We start from the raw sequence: 16,265 nt of genomic DNA, 5'->3' as shown, positions 1-16,265 counted from the left end.
AACTGTCTGAGTATACCTAGCGGGCCGTAATGCTGCCCGAGAACCATGAGGAGGGGGCTGAAGAATGCACTAGGCCCCTGTGAAACTCCTGACTCACCTGGAGGAGATGGACCTGATTTACTGGCCTGGAGAACTCCAAGTCTCATCAGACTGGTCAGAGAGCTCCCACAGCCCCCCAAGAGACTAGTGGGGAGGGGGTGTCTCACAACGGGATGATTGAGGATATCCTTCTCTTCAAGGGCCACTCCAAGTATCATAGTCTCAGAGCATTTCCTTTGATAAAGAGTCACGGACTCTGCACATAAAGGCTTTCATTTCATCTTGTACAATTTAAGCAGAAATGCTTTAGCTGACCAATAATATTACAGTTCAGAGTACCATCCTGTATCTGGCTCTTGCCTCCTCCTACTTTGTACTGAACCCAAGCCATATTGCAACAATAGATAAGCTGTTTTTGTTTTAGATTATCAGGATCAAACTTTTTCCACTCATGAAAGATACAGCCTAGAAGTGAAGCTGGTGAAACCTGTGTATTGACAAGGCCTATAGAAAGAAGGAAATAACTAGGTCTTGATGTCTTAAGATGGAGTTCTATGCAGAAGGAAGAGACTCAATGAACCCACAGTGTGTCCCTTGTGAAATCCTAACACAGATTAGGCAGACATCTCTGTCCAAACCTTTAGAGTGACGTTGGCACCATTCACAGCAGCACAGAAGAAAACCCCCTGAGGGATTTTGTCTCCCTATTTGGACTCATTAACTCCTTAGGGACACATGTGCTAAGCCACCTGCTGGACTTATCTAGCCCTTTGACTTCTGTGAGATAAAGGTAGAACTTTTCCCCTCGCAAAGTTCCTGTAGCCAGTGAGTCCCCTGATGGCTCAACTTGCATTTTGAGCTAGGAAAATTAACTCTTGTATTTATTTCTATAATAAAAAGACTTTAGTACTTCAAGGCAGGAGACATAGAAATCTTTTTTCCTCTAAGAATAAGGATTGCTCTGCTTTTATATACTCATAGCTACTTCATTTAAATTTTAAATGTTATTGATTTGTTCTGTTCTGGCAAACAGGCATAGGTTTTTAAATTACTTGCATTTAAACAAGGAAGAAATCCAGTCAGGAAGTATTAGCCCCAGGCAAGGTTTAAAACAAGGCACAAATGGAGAGAGCTAAGCCAAATGGAGTGCATCCCTGTGGGGGTACTTTGGTGTACCCACACTCAGCATGACTCCTGGGCAAGGGGAATTCATCCTCAGCACTGCCCACTGGCTTCCTCAGCATTTCTCAGAGGGATTCCACTTGCCATGAGAACATACGTTTGGTGCCTGCCAGGAATTATCTCTGCTGGTCATTGCCTTTCCTCAGCAAAAGCCTCAGGCATTTTTTTAATGGGAAAATTTTATCTGCTGTGTGGGAAAAGCCACTGTGGCATTCAAATAACTTCAAAGAAGAGCAATTTGTCCCTCTTGTTTTCCAAAAGCCCACATGTTCTCCAAAATCAGAGAATTAATTTGTAAGGTTAAATTATAAGGCTAAGGTAGAAAAGGAAAAGAAAAGAGGAAAAAAAGGTTGACATAATCCCACATCTAAGGATGTGCAGAGGACAGCATGTCAGTACCCTAGACCAAAATACAAGCCAAGAAAGAAAAACCATTTACAAACTAGAGTAATCCAAGACCAGGCTAATTTCCAAAAAGGTTAGCAAACAAATGCATGGACAACATGACATATCACAACAAAAGTCTATTGTAGCTGCAAGAAAAACAAAAAGCCATTCACTCTCTTCCCCCAACCCAATGACTGAAAAAGCAGCAAACAGCTCTCTGCCAACCCTGAATTGTCAGCCTAGGGGAGTGAAGGAAAGAGGGAAAAATAAAGCTTTCATGTTTTAGAGAAAAACAAAACAATGTGAGCCCAATGGGCTCTTCCTTGCAGGCTATGCAAAGAAAAGTTACTAGGTGTTGAAGTTTCCTTCTGGAGGTAGCTCCTAGGTTCTTCTCTTCTCAAAAATAAATTGAAATAGACACACAAAAACAGTGACAAAGATTATTTGTAAAAGTAAAAGTGAAGGATAAGGAAGAAATTGGCCCTGTAGGGTAAACTTGGGCAAAATAGAAGCAAAAAAATACACTGCAAGAAACACAGGACAGGCTACCATGAGGAAAGCCACAGTGGTGAGCACTTCATGGTGTCTATGTCCTTTATGCCATGCATCTCTTGAGGAGACCCATGGGAAATTCTACATTTTGGATCCTGAGAGATGGTGTTGCATAGATTGTAGGATGCTACCATGACTCTCTTCCCAGCTAGTAAAGCCATGCTCTATCTTTTCTCTCAGGCTGATGTGAACTTTGGAGTGATACAGGAGAAAGAAACTCCTAAACTGCAAAGTGTTCAGTATGAGTTCGTGTTCTCTAAAATAAAAAAATAAATTCTAGGAACAATGGAGGTGAAGAGTAGAATCTATTTATTGGGAAAGAAAGCTTTATTCATTGGAGAAAGAAAGCTTTTGTCTAAAAGAGACAGAAGGGATACTGAGTAGGTTGCTGGGGACCCCACTTTACAAGGGAATTTTTTAGCACCAAATCTTGAGGTGAGGTGGGTCTAGGGAGGAAAAGCTATAAGTTACTAATAAGATTACACAAATATAATCACTTAAGTAACATTGATCCAGTGGGAAATTACAAGGTGGGCCTGAGGTGGGGGCAAAACCAATAAGATCATGAGTGTAGGAGGATGGAAGACATTAAAGTCCCTGGGAGCCAGCAAATTACTCAGGCAGAGCAAAGATGGCAGATAGATAACAGCTGGCAACAGAGGATCCCTGAGATAGTCAACTTACAATTCAACATAATACAACAGGTGGAGCCCCGAACAGAGGGAGATGAATTCTCTCGTCCCAAGAGGAAACTAAGGTGAGAAGAACCAATCAAACATAAAGTCCCTGTGCTATTATTGGAATAGCTAAATGTTCGGTGCTCCCACCGCAGCAAGTGACTTGCTGAGCCATCCAAAGTCCCACTGCTTCGACTCGCTGGAGGCACAGTCACACTGAGGTCAGGGGTCCATCAGCCGAATGGAGAGCTGAGCTGGCAGGGAGCCTGCATTGACCTGTGGTGAGTGACAGGAGTGGAGCCATTCCACAGAAAGAGGGGCTCCGGCAGACCACATTCTGGGACCGGGCAGGACTGGCAAGTACAAGGGGCAGCAGTGACTTCAGTCAGTTGTTCCTTTCCCGAATGGAATTGGTGGAGTGAGGCAGGCCTGCGTCACATGACCTGGCTGAGACCCATTAGGTTATCTGAAATCAATTCCCTATGGCAATGGCTCACACTAACATAGTGAAGCCTCAGAAGTTTGACTGACCCTGAGGGGAGACAGCCATGCAATACTACAGTGAGGCCTCAGCAGCTTGACTGATCCAGAGGAGAGGGGCCAGCATACAGTGCCCCTGTTTGCAACTCACTAGCACACTGCAGTGGGAGGGGTCATCTAGCCAGCATGCTTCAGAAGAATTGTAACCAACAAAGAAAGAAACGGGGGCCTCCTGGAAGAAACAAAAAAGATGGAAAGAGGAAGCAACAACAAAAAGTTCGCAGGTCCCAACCATGAGAACATTGACCCAGGACTGGTATATACAAAGGAGAATGAGAACAGCAAACAAGCAATATAGGACATAGCACCAGTGGACATAAAGAGATATATTTGGGACCTCATAGATGAGTTCAAAAGTGAAATATTTAGCCAAGTAAAGCAAGATATAAGAAAATTAATAAAAGAGATGCTAAACATCCCTCAAGCAGACACAGACAGAAGGGAGAAACTCAAAAAAAGGAGAGAACCATTTGATGAAGAATATAAAGAAAATATAGAATACATGAAACAGATTCAGAGTGATTCCAGGGAATTAAAAACTCTATGGAAAGATGGCAAATCTGCTTGAAAAAAACTAAACATAGATTATCCAAACTAGAGGACAATTTTGCAATGTGGGAGTATGAAAGGAAAAACTTTTTAAAAATAACAAGGAAACAAGCAGTAACAATACAAAGGCTAGAAGATGACAAGAAGATCTATAACTTGAGAACAAAGAATGTGAATGAAGAAGCAGCAGTATGAACAAAAGAACTACAAAGGCTATTCACAGAAATAATTGAGGAAAACTTTCGAAACATAGGAAAAGGAAATGATATTCAGATGTATGAGGCATACAGAACTCCAGCCACCTACAACCAAAACAGAGCTACACCCAGGCATATAATAATCAAGATCCCAGAAACTCAATATAAGAACAGAATATTAAAAGCTGTTAGAGACAAGAAACAGATAACCTATAAAGGAAGGCCCATCAGAATAATGGCAGACTTCTCAACACAAACCATCAAGTCAAGAAGAGCCTGGAATGAAATATTCCAAGCCCTGAAAGAAAATAAACTCCAACCCAGATTGATATACCCTGCTACACTGTGACTAGAAATTAATGGAGAAACAGGATACTTCCAAGACAAAGAGAAACTTGGGAAATTCACAACCACCAATCCAACTCTACAGAGAATACAGCAGGGCATTCTAGACAGAGAGACAAACGTACTAGGATTCCAGGAACAGTGGCAGAGAGGCATCAATGAATGGATCAGAAAACAGAATGAAGAAGATAAGCAGACAACTGATGGCAAAAAAAGAACATAACAGAAATGAGGCAGAAAAGGTTGGTTATAATCTCTAATATAGATGGCCTTGACACACTAAATTAAAAAAAAGAACCACTTGTGAAGTAGATCAGGAGACAGGGTCCACCGAGATTCTATTTATAGGAAATATAATGAACATGAAAAAGAGTACATGGACTGAAAATCAAATATGAGAAAACAATGCTCTATGTGGCAGAGAACCAGAGAGTAATAGGGGCAACTAGACCAGTATTGGTGGATAGGTTGGAAAGACAGGCTTTAATAGGTAAAGGAAAAGAATTAGAGATCAAGTCCAGGAGAGAGAAGGTTTGGAACCATTTAGGTAAATAGCAGGTTGTCCCCTCCCCACAATTTAAAACCAAGGGTCTTGGTCAGACCCAAAAATGCACCTGGTAAAATGAAAGGGGAGTGAGAGTCTTAAAAAAGATGGCAGAAGATATTGTTAATAGTGTATCAAGATTTAAAACCCACATTACTCATACCACTCTGCTTAGATATATTTTATTCTTTTTTTGATAGATTTAATTCTGTCCCAGTTTGTCTACTTGCATTATAGTTGAGGGCACAGACAGTATCCCAAAAACATCAGGATATAGCACAGTAATCATCTTTAATTTCCTATTATCTTAATCTGGAGCCCTGTATGACTTATACTGTTTTATCATGACTGATCTTAGTTAAATATGGTTTGTTTGATTACCACTGGGTATCGACGGATTTTATTCAAAACTGATATGATTGACAGTATCAAGTCTGAGAGTACAGGCAACTACACTGAAGATGACAAGACTCTACAATACACATTGTGGTTTGATAACTGCCTGCTTTTTAGTTTTATACTATATACAAAGTTGTGCTTTTATTAATACTGTTATGTACTGATATATTCAATTATACTATGTCGAATGATATAGCCAATTCTATTGAAGATTACAAGAGATAACACAGGAACTGTGGTAGAACTCCTTATTCAACAGTCTTATATGTCTTTTTCGTTTCATGTGTTTATAGGAATATATTTTGTTTTGTCTTGCTTTATTTTGTTTCTCCCTCTAATATACAAAGGATAGAAATACATGTTAAGACTCATGCATGTGTAGAATCTATAAACAGTTTATGAGAATTGATCTTATGACACATGATGAAATAAACAGATACCTTGAAGAAAAAGAGACACTAAAGTACCCAGTGCTGATCCTGGAGGGTCATAATGTGACACCCAGCAATAGTACTATTCTTTGTTCAGAGCAATATTAGCCTGCGTGGGTTTGTTCAATCTCAACATAATTGAAGATTTGTATAACTGCATGTATGTTTAAGTGTATAGGATTGATAACCATATTTCTAAGTTTTTGTTTGGATAGTTGAACGGAACTGGTTGCAGTCTCACTGTCTGAATCCCCAGTTTGTATGCTCCACTTTAGTATCTTGATTTACTATTTGTAAGAGGACAATCTGTAATCATCAACTAGTGATTTCTTACTGTTTAGTTTTTTCTTTGAAAGCATGTATTATTTCTACTGTGTTCTGTTTTGTTTAGTCTTTCTTTAAATAAAATTTTTTAAAAAGACACTACAGTACCCAGTGCTGATCCCAGAGTGTCTTGTTGTGAAATTCAGCAATACTATTATTCTTTGTTCAGAATGACTTTAGCCCACTTTAGTTTGTTTAATCTAAATATAAATGAAGATATGGATAACTGCATGTATGTTTAAGTGTACAGGATTGACAACCATATTACTAAGTTTTTGTTGGATAGTTGAACAGAACTGTTTGCAGTCTCGCTGTTTGAATTCCTACTTTATATGTTCCACTTTTGTATCTTGAACAACCATTTGTAAAAGGACAGTATGTAAACATTAACTAGTGATTTCTTACTGTTTATTTTTTCTCTGAACATATGTATTATTTCTACCCATTTTCTGTTTTGTTTAGTCTTTGTTTAAATAAAATTTTTAAAACCTAAAAGATAACATTGACAATAAAAATCTATGTAAACTTCAGTATAAACACACACACACACACACACACACACACAAAGATCATGAGTGTAATTGCTTAGGTAATATTCATTAAATGGAGATGAAATGGGTAAGCAAGTCATATAACAAGCGTACATGAAACACAACAGAGACTTTTCCTGGAGGAAGTGGGTTAGTGGCTCTTGGGGGAGGACTGCCCAAGGTGATCAATACCTATATCAATCACTGCTGCTCAACCTTAAGAGAAATATGGGGATGTAACCATTTTATATCTTGTCTTGAGATCTCGTCCTCAAGAAACATACCTCCAAAGAAATTCCAAATGTATTCTCATCTTCCACAATGACTTGTGGTGGCCTGTTCTTATCTGACTGCATATATTTCTAATTAACTTAGCTGTCTAATGTAAGAGGACCTTTGGCCTTGCTGTGCGCAGCCCACATGTCCTTCCTCTTGGGGTAACTGTTCACTGCCTTCTGTTCTCCTCAGCAGATGATCCACAGTCCCGGCATCTCCAACTTCTTGGGGCTTCCACTACAAATTTGGTTTCATTCCCACAGCTTCATTCACTGGTTTCTCATGGGTTCCTTTCCTGGCCTCCCAAGCCTTCCTTCTAAATCTGAGTAGAGTCCTCTATGACTCCACAACTCTTGCATGTGGCATGTTTTAAAAACCAGAATAATGTGGATGACAGCTCCAGCAGTAGACTGGCTCCTTAGAACCATGGATGCAAAATCGTCTAAGTGCCTTATTGGCTGAACTTGAAGAAACAGTTTGCTAGGTGGCTCTGAATGGACAGGTACCTTGGGGTTTTCTCTTCAACAAAGTCTTTCAAAGGAGCTTACTTTTTGACACCCTTGATCTGGCAATTGATGGTTGTAGAGAATTCATGAAATGCCTTTTGGTCATCTTTACTTTTGTCTTGATACAAATCATTTGGCTCATTATTAGTGCTAATCTTTCTACCAATCATAGTGTCCTTTACCCCAACTTTGTAGGTACTCCACATATTTTGGCTTTAATTTTGCTCCTGATTTTTACTACAAATCTAGCTAAAATCAGCCAGCACCACCTAGGACATGACTGAACATTAGGCTGCTTGGTAACTTCTTCCACTAGACTAATTAGTTTACGTTTTTAAAAGTTAACTTTATGCAAAGTCATAGGACGTGGTTAAACTATATACAAATTCTTTGCCTGCATCTATTTGCAATGGAAGCTTCATTCCCAATTCAAACCTCATAAGCCTAGGCATTACTGTCCACAGCCGTCTCAGCAATCTGGTCTTCTGATCTCTGGCAAATATCACCTACCAAACACTGTTTGCAAAATTCTATGACTTCTCTAGCTGTATCTACAAACTTTTCCAAGAGTTTGGTACCTAGATTTAAAACAGTAAAGAACAAACAATTTCAGCCTGAATGGTTACAATAACTTAGTTGGTTTTCAGAGGAGTTCACCTATTAAAGCACTTCAAACAGGAGTCTGTCATCTTCTAGACCTGAACTGGGAGGGCATTCATAACCCCAAACACCCACTATTTGCTCTTTTTTTTTTTGTTTCCTTGAAACCCTCCAAACCCTAGTTTTAAAAGTTTCACTTTCTTTACAGCCTATAAACTAATGTCTAGATGCTTAGCTTGCAGTTAGACATTAGACAGTGAGTGAACTTTGGCCAACCTCAAGAAAGATCTCCTTCCAACTTCCATAAAACTATGGAAAGGGGAACACGGTTTTATCTCAGGATGAACAAAGTATCTGAAGTCTACCTCCTGTGCGTCAATTAACCAGATGTGTAAGAAGGTCTTGTAACTTTCCAAAGGAATGATGGTATTGTAAGAAGTGGTATCCATGGCAGCCCTCTGACCTTGTAAGCCTGCTCATGGGTGTAAAAAGAAAAGAGAACAAAGGATCGGGTCAGTAGCTCCAATGACCTGATCCTGCTACTGACCACTGCAGCTCCTAAAATAAAGCTCACTTGTTTCTCAACTCTTGATTTCCCATAGGTAACTCTCTTGTGTTTACCACTACAAAACCAAAACGTTCAAACTAAAACTAAAATCGTGTAAACAAACAGAAAACCTCAAGGCACGAACTCAATTGTTTTCTCCAACTAAAGTACAAAAAACAACTAAATGCTTGTACTGTTTGGTTAATTATACAGGCCTAGGGCCAGTGGTATGAATGTCTCTTGGGAGGATGACATATAGCAAATATGGGGGATTTCCTTTTATCTTGCCTTTGAAATCCAATATTGTTCTTACTGTTTTGCTTTATTCTAATTGTTTTTGCTTTATTCAATATTCTGTTTTGATTGGTTTTATTCTGTTTTGTTTTTGGTTTGATTTTGCTATATTTGACGGAATGGACAGCTACTGTGAAGATAACAAGATATACTATGGTAGCTATTGTAGTTTTCCTAGTATCTTGCTTTGAAGTTCTGTACCAAGTTTGCTGCTTTGTTTTGGTTGGCTTCGTTCTGTTTTGTTTTGTTGGACTTTATTATTTGTAAAATAAAAAATAAAAAATTTTTCTGTAATTTGAAACTCATTATGGTAGTACATTAGATATTTTAGTACATAGCATATTGGTATTTTAGTTTTAACTCAAGTAATGACTGACTGATTTTTATTAGAAAAGGGTATATAATGACATATTAAAAATAACTTCCTGCTAGCAATTTTTTAAGTAAAGAAGAGTAACTTTTTCATAGCAGAAAAATCCTAGAAATTCTTTGTAATATTCTGTTTCAGTATAGATAAACATAGATAAACATAATCTCAACAGTCTCTCTCTCTCTCTCTCTCTCTCTCTCTATATATATATATATATATATATATATATATATATATATATATATATATTTGGAATGGGGATCCCACCAGGTTGCCCAGGATCCTGCACTCAAGTGATTTTCCTGCTTCAGCCTTCCAAGTACCTGCAGTAGAGTAATGTGTCACTGTACCTGGTTTGCCCTTTTCTTGATGGTGTTTCTTCCTTTAAAACTTTCAGGACCATTTTATATTCATTCAGAAGCTCATATTAGCCTTCTGAGCAGGGCCCAGTCCTTTGTTGTTTATTTCTATAGCCTTAGCAGTTAATATAGTGGTTGACATGTTAGAAAAAGGAATGGAGGAAAGACAGAACAAAAGAAAGGACTGTTTTTTTTCTTGGCATGGTTTTTTCTTGATTGACCATTTCCTTGAAAGAAATATAGTAATTCTTAAAATTGTAGAACCAAGATTATTTCACTTGTGGCAAGGGTTTATAAACATTAATGAATATACCTAGAATAATTTTCTTGTGTGTGTGTGTGTGTGTGTGTGTGTGTGTGCGCATGCGTGTGTGGAGAGAGAGAGAGAGATGTGTTTTTTGGTTTTTTGTTTTACTTTTATCTTTTTGAGACAAGACCTCACTAGGCAATTCAAATTGGCCTTGAACTCACTTTGTAGCCCAAACTGGCCTTGAACTCATAGCCATCTTCTTGACTCAGCATCCTGAGTGCTGGGATTACAGGCATGTACCCACCTAACATTTAGACCCAAACTATGTGGTTATAAGAAAAGGCAGTGCCTAAATAAGTCATGTACCTTAAATTTGCAGAGGCAAATGTTTATCATCCTTATTCTGGAGAGTATATTATTTTTAGAAACTTTAGAAAAATAATGTTAATATTTGTATTTATTATATATTTGAAATTAAAGCTCTTTTAGATATTTAATTGAACTAGAAACTCTAAGTGTGGCTACATCATCATATTCTTGTGTGCTTAAATGTCATTAAAAAGTAGATCTGTTTCCCTAACAAGGCTCAGGCTTATTTCCCTCACAAAGCTATCATCTATCTCCCTATTTGTTTTCAGATCCTGTTTAAGAGGAGCATTTAGTTTTTTCCTTCCTATTATATTGTCTTAAAATTAAAATGTGTATGTAGAATTTCAGCATTTTATGAGTAATATATTTTCAGAATGCCACTGTGCTCAAAATTTCAGCTGGAAGGGGGCTGGGGATTCAGCTCAGTGGCATAAGCGCCTGCCTTGCAAGCAGGCAGTCGTGAGTTCAATCCCCAGTACCAATAAAAATACAAAAAAAAAAAAAGGAGGTATATCTGAGCTAGAAAGACAAATCAAATTTTATAGCCATTATGAACACTTTTCCAAAATGATTTGGATTACCTTCTGGGTATTAAAAGCTTTCAAGCAAAAGAATGACATGGACAGATTGTGTTTTAAAAAACATTAGTGATGGTGGAGAAAAACATTCATTTAGAGAAATCAGAGAGACAGGCTGTTGCAGAAATCCAAACAAGAAATGACAAGCCTGGACATTGCCTGCGGGATATTTAAAGGTATTGTGAGAATAGAATTCACAGGATTTGGCTGTTGATTCTATGTGAGAAGAGATAAGGCAGTCAGAGAATGAGCTGTCACGCAACAAGGTGGCACTCTAGAGTGAAGTACTGTCACGCATTCCACAATTCTCATTTGTAGAAAGAAAATATCCACACATATGACCAACACCCTTCATGTGTATTCAGTGAGGAAGTGAGTAGATACCAAAAGGTGGGTTATGGGAGAAGAAATACATGAAGAAATGTTTGGCCTTCCTAAGGATCAAAAAAGTTTGCATTAAAACAAAACAAAAAATATTTGGGGGAAGAATCTGGCAGACTGATAAAAATTAAAAAGAATAGCAATAATAGTTACATAGTCTGTGATCCTTAAGCTGAACTGTAAATTGATTGGCTAAGGAGCTAAGGGATGACTAGAGTACACTTCTGGGTGTGTGTGGATACATCACAGGGTTTATATCTATCGTCAGCCCCTTTCTCTCCTGGCACTGTTCCCCTGCTGTGTTTCTCAGTGACCTTGAAGTGAGCAGCTTTGCACCTCTTCTCCATGACCACCGATCGGTTTAGCGTAGTTTTGGGTGTTGTTAATGGAAAGGTACATCCCGCTCTCATCTTTAAGCAGTGTTAAAAATATGATTAATATTAGAAATACAAGTTTTAAAATTTTCTCTGCTTCTATAGAATGAAAAAAGAAATTAAAATAGCTTCTACAGAGTGAAAAAAGATGGTGGACCCAGAATAGTCAGAGGACATCCCACTGTTTCAAAAGAATAGTTTTTATTACTACATTTAATTTTTTACAAATTGTAATGAAAATTACTTTCATATCTGAAATATTCACTCAAATTCCAAAAGTTCTTATTTATTCTGATGGAGTAATTTACAGTCTTGGCAGAGAATAAATACTTAAATAATGCTTTTTTTTTTTTTTTTTTTTTTGGTGAGCTGTTTTAAAACCGGATTTTGTTAGCATCTAATTTCTGTCTCTTCAGGATTGCATAAGAAGCACCCTGCTGTTATAATCAAGCATCATAACTAAATAGAATTCAGTTATTATGCTATGATCCAATACCATAAGAACTTCTCTGCATATAAATTAAACTAAAAAAATATTTTTGGGAGGTAAAACTGGCTTTTTTAAAAGAAACAGTTATGGTAAATAAATGATAAATTTGAGAAGATAAATATGCTTACCCAATTTAAACATTATATAGTATATAAATAGGTGCAATTTTCATGTTTTAATATATCAGTTAAAATTAATTTAAAGAATTAAGAAGAAAGGTATTCTCAATACTCCATTCTGAGTATAAATTTTTAAAATAGTCAATAACTTCTTTTTGTTGCGATATCTTTCATTCAAATAAAATCAAAGCTGTGCAAAAAATACATAAATTGAACTCTGATTTCTCATCTCCATGCATACATAATTAGGGCAACAAGTCTTTGCAGCTGTTTTGTTTGGGGGAGGAGGGGCAGTGAATGTATTTAAAGTTTTTTTTTTTTTAATTTATTTAAGAGAAAAAAAGACACAGAAAAGAAAAGCAAAAAACACAAACAATAACAAAACCAAAACAATAAGAGTACACGTTTTCAAAACAAGATGATAGGAATTTAACAATGATTGTAATAGTACATATTGTTATCTTCAAAAGCGTTGCTTAGATTACCAGATAGAGACATGCAAAATTTATCTAATCATATGAATATTATAAAGTTTATTTTGCTCTAGGAAAAATGACTTTAAAAAAAACAACAGCAGCAGCGAATGTGGTTGAGAAGCCAGCTGGGCAGACATTGTGGGCTTCGGCTCGAGAGGCTGGGGCATCACCTGCCAGCTGCTGCGAGGGCTGCCCACCTGCCCGCCCTACCCTATGATCCAGCGGGCTGCGCAGGACCTGGGGCCGCACACACCCTGCCAGGCCGCGGACTGGCTGAGCAGAACTCAGCTTCATTGGCAAACTTAGGGGCTTCATCCGCCGCTGCTGATCGCTTGGCCGACAGTGAAGCAAACACTAGAGGTACAGATATGGTGGAAAACTGCTTTGGAGCAGCTGGTCAGTTCTTAACTCTACCTGGCCCAGTGGTTATTGGAGAAGGAGTCTTGACTAAATTGTAGCCAAAGAAAGAAAGAAGCCCAAAGCAAGGCACTTTTTCTTATTTAATGATAATCTTGTGTATAGCAATACTGTTATCCAGAAGAAAAAATACAACAAACGACTTAATTATTCCCCTGGAAAATGTTATCGTTGATTCCATCAAAGACGAGGGGGATTTAAGGGATGGATGGAGATTAAGACAGCAACTAAACCATTTGCAGTCTATGCTGCCACTGCCACTGAAACATCAGAACGGATGAGTCATATAAATAAATGTGTCACTGATTTACCCTCCAAACGTGGGAAGACACCCACTAATGAACATGCTGCTGCCCGGGTTCCTGACTCCGAGGCAACTGTATGTGTGTGTTGTCAGAAAGCAAAATTCACACCTGTTAATGGTGGTGACCATTGCAGCAAATGAGGTTTTGTTGTTTCTGGGTCCTGCTCTGAAAAAAGATTTCTTCTTCCCACCCAGGCCTCTAAGCCTGTGCAGATTTGTGACTTTTGCTTTGACCCGCTTTCCACTGGGGACATGGCCAGGCACTAGCCTGCCAGGTCAGACTCCTACAGCCAATCATTGAATTTGTCTCTAAATGATGTATCCATGATGATATTGATGATGATGATGATGATAGCAGTGATGAATGACATTTGAAATATTTAATCAGGTGTGACTGTGAGAAATCAGTTTGGGGGGAAATGTAAAATTCCGAGTGCTCTCTCAATTTCTCTTTATGACTTTGCCATGACTTTGCCTGAGAAACTTCGAATCTGTGTACCTCACTATACTCTGTAGAAAGTAGGTCCTCCCTCCTTCCTTCCTTCCCCAGCTCTTCAAAAATACACTGTTGCAAATAGATAGTTTGGGTTTCTTATTCTTGTTTCTTTCCAGATTATTTTCTTGGAGGGTGGAAGAAAATGTTCATTTAATAGATTCTGTACCACATTGTTATTTTTATTGCAGTCATATGCAAAAACTAAAAGCCTAGAAAGATGGAAACAGGAAAATATGATTAATTAATAATATTAACTTTTTTCTAATCATCCTGATGATTATGATACCAATGACAAAGATACTGTACATGATTTGGAAATACTTTTTCATCTTTGCTTATACCAAATAACAGCACTGCTGTATGAAATATAAGCCCTTACTGTTTCATCTTCTGGTTTAAAAAAATGCATTGATGCTCCTTGAAGTAATAAAATGAGTGTTTATGAATGGATATAATTAGGAATACTCATCTGACATCTATAGGCAAATGTAGATAGCTAAATGTAGAAGTATCTTTATATGAATAATTTTCCATAAAATAGGTGTGATTATATTTATCCTATAGGCAACAAATTATAATTTTCAAGTATATACTTTAAACTTTATTATAGGTTGCTATTCTTAGGAATTTGATTTGAAGATTATCAGTTATGCAGAAATATATTGCATTTGCTTCTACTTTTAGTAATATATATTTAGATAAAAATTCATCCACTTTATTTCTAGAATGAAAAATTGTATAAGACCTTGGAAAATAAATCTCTTAAAAATTCCATGACAGGGCCAGGGATTTAGCTCAGCAGTGTAAGCACCTGCCGAGCAAGCGTGAGGTCATGAGTTCGATCCCCAGTACAAAAAGAAAAGAAAAAATTCCGTGATAGAGTACTGAGTACTGATTACTCAGCCTTGAAGATTTGGAAGAAATAATACATAAAAATGATCAAGGCAGGCCACTTTAAATTTGATTAGAATTCACATCCATGGAAGCATTGTTCATTTCAGTGTGAAACTATCTTGAATTTACAAAGTGTTACATTTTATAAAGTTTTATAAAGATCCAATTTCTATTTTTGTAAAACAATTGTATGTTTTATGTGTTTCTGAAATCATTTTGCAATTTATGGAGATAGACTAGCATTTGATACTTCTAAGTCAATCTAGATTCCTTCTGAGAAATAATTTTCACTATTTGCTTTTGAGACAACCATTAGCTTTTGAGGCAAACATTGAAAGTTTTTATCATATAAAACGATGCATTTTGCGCTACTGGTTCCATTTGTATACTTCAAATATGGAAAAGCAGACTAAAGTTTAAGTTCTAATTTTTCTTTAACTTCTAAATTAAAAATCTGATTATTTTGCAAATGTCATGAGGTTTGATCCAATCGTGATGGAAATTCTCTGATATATTACTGATTGATTAGGGCATCAATTTTAATTTAGTGTTCAATTTTGAAAGTACCTGAGGTATACAGATCTCTCTCTGTGGGAAATGTGAAAGAAAAGCACAAAAAATAAAGGTTATTTTATTTTATTTTATTGTGGTTGCTTTTTGTTTTTGGTTGGTCTTAATAGGAGGTGGATTTTTGTTTCTAAGGAATATATACATAAAAACAATCAACATATCTGAAAAGTTCCAAAAACCTGAGAATATGAATGGAGAACTGCTGGTACAGAGGAATTAGCAAATTCAAAAACCAAAGGAAATGTTATGAAATAACATGTGGATTTTCAATCTCTGGTAACTCTTTTCATAATAAAAAATGTTTTGCAAAAAATATAAAAAACAACAGCAATTTTAAATCCAAACATTCAAAATAAGGTGAGTAACACAGGCTGTTCAGGAAATGAATACAACAAAATAACAGAATTTCTTGGAAGAATTGTTTGAAAATTTTAATTGTAAAGATGCAACTCTTTGTGTATTTATACCAAGTCTCATAAAATAGCAAGCCTATTTTTTTCTTTTCCTTTTTTTTTTTCTCTTGCCTGTGAATGGTACCCTTGACTATGAACTCTCTATGGAGTACTTGTACTTGAATATTATGCTGAATAATGTGATCCTTCCCAGCAGCAAAAATATCAGTTTGTTCAGGAAATTTGGCTTGGATGAACCAACATCAAGAACTAAGAGTTCCAGAGATGGCATTTCTAAGTCTTGATTTTCTCATCCAAACCATCTTCATATTACAAGAAAAGCATTAGCTGCTTTGGAGTGGGAATTGCCCTGGGATAATCAAGGATGTCTAGTAACACATTCCGGTGTGCTGTGGGTTTTACCAGCAATTCATTTCATATTTTTCTGCCCCAATAAGTGACCTACTGAAGAAAGAGAAAGGGGATAATGTCTGGCTAGTGTCAGAG

At 37.1% G+C, this 16,265-nt stretch overlaps 1 pseudogene; it reads left to right on the top strand.

Moving 5' to 3' along the window:
- The first annotated feature begins 12,792 nt into the window (after positions 1-12,792).
- On the top strand, positions 12,793-13,774 carry LOC100716203 (pleckstrin homology domain-containing family F member 2-like; annotated as a pseudogene).
- Positions 13,775-16,265: the final 2,491 nt, after the last annotated feature.

Source organism: Cavia porcellus, unplaced genomic scaffold (genome assembly GCF_034190915.1).
Source record: "Cavia porcellus strain 051 isolate PalLab524CR breed Dunkin Hartley unplaced genomic scaffold, mCavPor4.1 scaffold_21, whole genome shotgun sequence".
NCBI classification, from domain to species: domain Eukaryota; kingdom Metazoa; phylum Chordata; class Mammalia; order Rodentia; family Caviidae; genus Cavia; species Cavia porcellus.
This window is presented reverse-complemented; position numbering and strand designations above follow the sequence as displayed.